The 7,017-nt window shown below is 48.4% G+C and overlaps 1 pseudogene; it reads left to right on the forward strand.

Annotated features, from left to right (window-relative positions):
* Positions 1-5,618: 5,618 nt before the first annotated feature.
* LOC126102236 (5S ribosomal RNA) lies at positions 5,619-5,736 on the forward strand (annotated as a pseudogene).
* Positions 5,737-7,017: the final 1,281 nt, after the last annotated feature.

Raw genomic sequence — 7,017 nt, forward strand, 5'->3', positions numbered from 1 at the left:
GAACTCAAGTTAATGTCTCGGCAACCAAATTCGCCTGATGTAAATTCTGTGGAACGCATCCGGGGCGCCATCACTGCATATGAAAATCAGCGGCTCGTTATTTTCGCGAATCTTATTTACGAAAAAAATGGTTCAAATGGCTCTGAGCACTATGGGACTTAACATCTTAGATCATCAGTCCCCTAGAACTTAGAACTACTTAAACCTAACTAACATAAGGACATCACACACATCTATGCCCGAGGCAGGATTCGAACCTGCGACCGTAGCAGTCCCGCGGTTCCGGACTGCAGTGCCTAGAACCGCACGGCCACCGCGGCCGGCTCTTATTTACGAGATCACATGACCTGTGCATAGACATCTAATGCCACATACCTCCTCCAACATACCAACAAACCTGATATGCAGAATCAGTGACGCATTTCATTCCAAAGACGGACAAACAAGCTAATAAGAAGGTGGTCATACAGTTTTGGCTCAACAGCGTATGTATATATGCAGAGTGAAGCAACGAATGAAAATTTGTATGAAGGCTGGGACTCAAACATAGGTCTCCAGTTGATTAGGCAGGTGTGCATAAACCACTACACTATCCTGGCACAGTTGCTTGGCACAACTGGACAGACTACCCTAACATGCCTCCCTCCTCAGATGAAATCCCTATTCAGGCCTCAACCACTATGGCATTACCTCTAAACTCAAACAGCATAGCAGAGGTTCTCCAGCTGTATGGCAACAGCACCTCAGCATCAAATGAAATGGGGGATCCTATCTGAAGCTCAGGCATAAGTGCTTTAATCGAATGAAACTATGTGGTTCCAGAGACTGTTTCAGGTCTCAAACATTTTTTATGTATGTATGTAGACTGAAGTGACAAATGAAAATCTGTACGAAAGCTGAGATTCGAATGTAGGTTTCCTAATCATTAGGCAGACGTGCTAATCATTGAGCAACTCTGCACTGTGGCTTTGTACAACTGCACAGACTGCCCTAGCATGCCTCCCTTCTCAATATAAATTTTCGTTTATGTGTCAGCCCCATAAGAGTTTAGGGGGAATACCATTTGGGCTAAGCCACAAATGGGAAATTGGATAGGTAAGAGAAGCATGCAAAAGTAGTTCGTGCAGTTGTGTGAAGCCACTGTGTCAGGGTGGCATAGTAGTTACAGCATGTGTCTCGTGAGCAAGAGATCCGGGTTCGAATCCCACCCTTAGTAAAAATTTTCATTCGTCATTTCAGTCTGCATATAGAGTATACATCATAGGCCTATATGTTTGAGATTTGAAAAGGTCCATGGAATCACATAGTTTCATTTCAATGTTATTCCAATACAGTTGGAGAGCCTCTCTAATGCTGTTTGAGTTTAGGGGGAATACCAAGTGGGCTGAAGTGTGAATCAAGAGGGAGGTGAGTCAGGCTAGTGCCTGCAGGTGCGCAAAGCCATTGTGCCACAGTGAGATAGTGGTTAGCGCATCTGCATTGCGAGCAAATGACCGAGGTTCCAATCGCAGGCTAGGAACAAATTTTTATTCGTCACTTCAATCTGCATATATAGATCATAAATGTTTGAGACTTGACAAGTTCTCTGGAACCATGTAGTTCCATGTAAGAAATGACATATATATTTTGCTTGTTATAAATATTCGTCTGTTTATTTCCGAATATGTCTCCATTTCCGAGGGTGTTGTTAGGCGGTAACCTAAGAGCGCAGCTTAAATTGATAGGAGTGAAACGAGCAACAATAGTACTGGTATGTTTCCTTGTGACAAATATTCGTGTCTGCGAATACGTCGCAGTATCCGGGAGTGCGTTTAGACAGGAATCTAGGATCATTCTCACTCGTTGAGACGCCCTGTTTAACCTGCAGGACAGGACAGGTAGTTTAAATCGTGGAAAGGGGCCAACATGTAACTTTATTATTGATCAAACATCACAAGATCACCAAAAAAAAATTATTTGAACACACAGCTTTAACCTTTGGGACTTAATTACTGGCTGCAAGCCACTTTAATTTAAAAATGACTGTAGGCCAACAACTTAAAACGCAAGCATAATCAGAAATTTAAAAGGCAAGCATTATCTTGCAACAGTTCTTTATTTAGGCTGAAGGCCCAAAGAATCTGAGATTTTCAGGGCAAACAATTTGAATTCAAAATCAGCTGAAAGCCCAACACATTAATTAAAAAAACAAAGGCCTTCTGTAAAACTTCTTAATTAGGCAAAATTCAACCAAAACAGAAATTTAAAAGGCAAAGCCATATCTTAAAACAGTTTCTTAGTTAGGCTGAAGGCCCAAAGAATCAAACACTTCAAGAGCAAACAAGTTAAATTCAAATTGGCTGAAGGCCTAACACTTAAAACTCCATAACATTATTTTTTTAAGTACCAATGGCCTTACGCGAAACAGTTCTTTAATTTGGGCTGAAGGCCTTGAGAGCAAAACAACTCAAACTCAAAATCAGCTGAAGGCCCAATACTTAGAATTCAACAGCATTAAAATTTTTGAAATGCCAAAGGTCTTACGTGAAACAGTTCTTTAAGTTATCATGAAGACCTAAAGAACCTTACGCCTCAAGGGCAGAACAATATTAATTTTAAAAAATCGGCTAGAAACCATACAAGTACAAACAAGAAGAACAAATAACAAAAAGCTGTACGTCCAAGGGCGCTCAGATGTTCGAGAGTCTGCCTGGAATTCAAACACTAACGCTCGCTTAGGTGAGACAGGCAGTCGGGCCAACTATTCACGATCGTACGATAACCCAACCGACCGACAGTCGACGGACCCACCGACAAGATAACTTCCACTTCACCCGACCAGGGCACAACAGGGATTTCAACAGAACAACGTAGAAGATATTGGCGCCCACAACCAATCATACATGGAGCTGTCAAACTGCACACCGTGCTGGATAGGAACAACACGATGAGGAACCTACACTGCCTGAAATTTACGTCAACGGCCAGGGCAGGTAACTGGAACGTTAACGGCCACAAGGCAAAAGATTCCGCTGGTGCACTTCAATTCGAATAATTAAATACAGTGAAACTCCACCTAGAATTTTCCAACTTGAAAACCACGTTGTTGCTCGCGGGAATATCTCAGCAGCCGACAACGAACTCCAAACGACACAATGTGAACGGTCTTGACCTGCTGGTAGATTAAGTCAAAAATTAACTTTTGTGTCCAGGGTCGGTGAGCCACGGAGCTCGTAGCAGTGGGAACAGTCCCACACACTCCGACACCGCGTAGAGACCTCCAGCGGCCCCGGTCAAACCACGTTCCGCGGAGAATTCCTCGCTGCTACACGCCAGTCGCGATAACCACGGGAGGCTAAACAAAGAATCACAACGAAGGTTGAATCCAGCGCATAGCATGAGCCACAAATGGCTCACTCGTAGCAATGAGATTTATATATTTTTTGGCATAAATACACTCCTGGAAATTGAAATAAGAACACCGTGAATTCATTGTCCCAGAAAGGGGAAACTTTATTGACACATTCCTGGGGTCAGATACATCACATGATCACACTGACAGAACCACAGGCACATAGACACAGGCAACAGAGCATGCATAATGTCGGCACTAGTACAGTGTATATCCACCTTTCGCAGCAATGCAGGCTGCTATTCTCCCATGGAGACGATCGTAGAGATGCTGGATGTAGTCCTGTGGAACGGCTTGCCATGCCATTTCCACCTGGCGCCTCAGTTGGACCAGCGTTCGTGCTGGACGTGCAGACCGCGTGAGACGACGCTTCATCCAGTCCCAAACATGCTCAATGGGGGACAGATCCGGAGATCTTGCTGGCCAGGGTAGTTGACTTACACCTTCTAGAGCACGTTGGGTGGCACGGGATACATGCGGACGTGCATTGTCCTGTTGGAACAGCAAGTTCCCTTGCCGGTCTAGGAATGGTAGAACGATGGGTTCGATGACGGTTTGGATGTACCGTGCACTATTCAGTGTCCCCTCGACGATCACCAGTGGTGTACGGCCAGTGTAGGAGATCGCTCCCCACACCATGATGCCGGGTGTTGGCCCTGTGTGCCTCGGTCGTATGCAGTCCTGATTGTGGCGCTCACCTGCACGGCGCCAAACACGCATACGACCATCATTGGCACCAAGGCAGAAGCGACTCTCATCGCTGAAGACGACACGTCTCCATTCGTCCCTCCATTCACGCCTGTCGCGACACCACTGGAGGCGGGCTGCAAGATGTTGGGGCGTGAGCGGAAGACGGCCTAACGGTGTGCGGGACCGTAGCCCAGCTTCATGGAGACGGTTGCGAATGGTCCTCGCCGATACCCCAGGGGCAACAGTGTCCCTAATTTGCTGGGAAGTGGCGGTGCGGTCCCCTACGGCACTGCGTAGGATCCTACGGTCTTGGCGTGCATCCGTGCGTCACTGCGGTCCGGTCCCAGGTCGACGGGCACGTGCACCTTCCGCCGACCACTGGCGACAACATCGATGTACTGTGGAGACCTCACGCCCCACGTGTTGAGCAATTCGGCGGTACGTCCACCCGGCCTCCCGCATGCCCACTATACGCCCTCGCTCAAAGTCCGTCAACTGCACATATGGTTCACGTCCACGCTGTCGCGGCATGCTACCAGTGTTAAAGACTGCGATGGAGCTCCGTATGCCACGGCAAACTGGCTGACACTGACGGCGGCGGTGCACAAATGCTGCGCAGCTAGCGCCATTCGACGGCCAACACCGCGGTTCCTGGTGTGTCCGCTGTGCCGTGCGTGTGATCATTGCTTGTACAGCCCTCTCGCAGTGTCCGGAGCAAGTATGGTGGGTCTGACACACCGGTGTCAATGTGTTCTTTTTTCCATTTCCAGGAGTGTATATATCTATGTTTTCCGAATATGCTGCGATTTACGGGGGTCCACTTATATCCGCGGGAGAGGCTGGCATCATTCACGGTATTCTGGGTCGTCTGCTACAAAGTTTCGTGGTTTCATAATTTTGACATCACATCACAGCAAGACGAACATGATAGTTGCTTCCCCCTTTTTGAGTGTTGGCGTTTACACTGCCGTGATAGTGATATGCTCGTGCAGAAATGGCCTTAATATCGCGTACACAAGGAATAAAAGGACAGTGCATTGGCGGAGCTGTAATTTCTACTCAGATGATTCATGTGAAAGGGTATCCGACGTGATTATTACCGCACAACGGGCATTAACAGACTTTGAACGCGGAATGGTAGTTGGAGCTAGACGCATAGGATACTCTGTTTCGGAAATCGTTAGCAGCCATTCATGGATTTCAACTTCCAAAACAACGATGGAATTGTCACCGGACCGCAACTGTTTATGATTGGTTTGAACAACATTCTGGACAGTTCGAGCGAGTGATTTGCCCACCCAGATCGCCCGGCTTGTATCCTATAGAACATTTTTGGGACATAATCGAGAGGTCAGTTCACGCACAAAATCCTGCACCGGCAACACTTTCGCAGTTATGGACTGCTGTAGACGCAGTGAGGGTTCATGTGTCTGCAGGAGATTTCCAACGGCATCTTTCGTCTATGCCAGGTGAAGTTGCTGCACTACTCTGGGGAAAAGGTCAAATACCAAATTATGAGGTACCCTGAGACTTTTGTGGTAACGGCCTTGCCGCAGTGGATACACCGGTTCCCGTCAGATCACCGAAGTTAAGCGCTGTCGGGCGAGGAAAGCACTTGGATGGGTGACCATCTGGGCCACCATGCAGTATTGCCAGTTTTCGGAGTGCACTCACCCTCGTGATGCCAATTGCTACTCGACGGAATAATAGCGGCTCCGGTGAAAGAAAACCATCGTAGCGACCGGGAGAGCGGTGTGCTGAGCACATGACCCTACTATCCGCATCCTCAGCTGAGGATGACACGGCGGTCGGATTGTCCCGATTGGCCACTTGTGCCCTGAAGACGGAGTGCTATGACTTTTGTCACCTCTTTGTATGTGCTTCCTTGTCACAAATATTTGGCTGTTTGTTTGCCAATATGTCGCGATTTCTGAGGGTATGGTTAGACAGGAACCTAAGGGCAAACCTTGCTGCGAATGAAACGAGACTATGTTCCGGTTTCAGAGGCTCCACTCACACACGGGAGAAGTTGGCGCCCCCGCGGTTCAGTAGATCGACTGCTGTCGAGTTTCGCGGTCGCATCTTTTCGAAGTCACATCACTGTGAGATGAACGTGACAGCTACTTCTCCCTTTTGAGTGCCGGCGTCTATTCCTGCCAGGGGATTCCCGCCCGGCAGCGGTGGGGACGCCCGCCTGAGCCGGCCTCGCGGCCGCACATCCGCCACGCCCTCGACGCGCTGCGGCAATTACCAGCGGCGGCGGCGGCGCTGACAGGAGCGGCGTGCCCTTAAACACAGCGCCGCGGACATCCATCAGCGCTGCCGCTGCCGCTGCTCTGCGGGGGCGACCTCGCCTCAAGGTCAGTGTCGCCGTATTTTCGCTTCCCTTTCGCCCGCGCCCGCGCCCGCCGGCCGTCCCGCGGGTGAGAAATGGCGCCGCCGCCACCTGCTAAGTCAACCTGTCTGCCGACGCGCTGTCGCCTTTTACGCTCGACGCCACGCGGGATTTGTGGCTCCGCGCAGCAAGTGTAGGAACGGGGGTCTCACATAAGTGCCGGTCTGTTGCTATCAAAACGATCCTTCCACGGAATGAAATGGCTTATTCTCCTTGAGCTCATTTGTAATATTCGCAGAAGATCGCCGTTCCATGACTCTTCTTCCTAAAATCATTTCAGCTTGCAAATAGCTCGTTCGTACTCCCTCTCTCTCCTTTTTCTGTGCATTAGGAAATTTGTGCACCACGACCACACAAGGTTTGCAAATAAGGGAAACTCCAGCAATGGTCGTATAAATTTGAAGTCAATTCTTTATTATTGCACGTCGATTTCAGTCGCAGAGTGGCCATCTTCAGTACAACAATAAGTAAAATGGACTCATATAATCATGCACAAAATATAATGTTTAAAGTGTTATTTTGTGCATCATTGTATGAGTCA

Source organism: Schistocerca cancellata, chromosome 9 (genome assembly GCF_023864275.1).
Source record: "Schistocerca cancellata isolate TAMUIC-IGC-003103 chromosome 9, iqSchCanc2.1, whole genome shotgun sequence".
Taxonomy (NCBI): domain Eukaryota; kingdom Metazoa; phylum Arthropoda; class Insecta; order Orthoptera; family Acrididae; genus Schistocerca; species Schistocerca cancellata.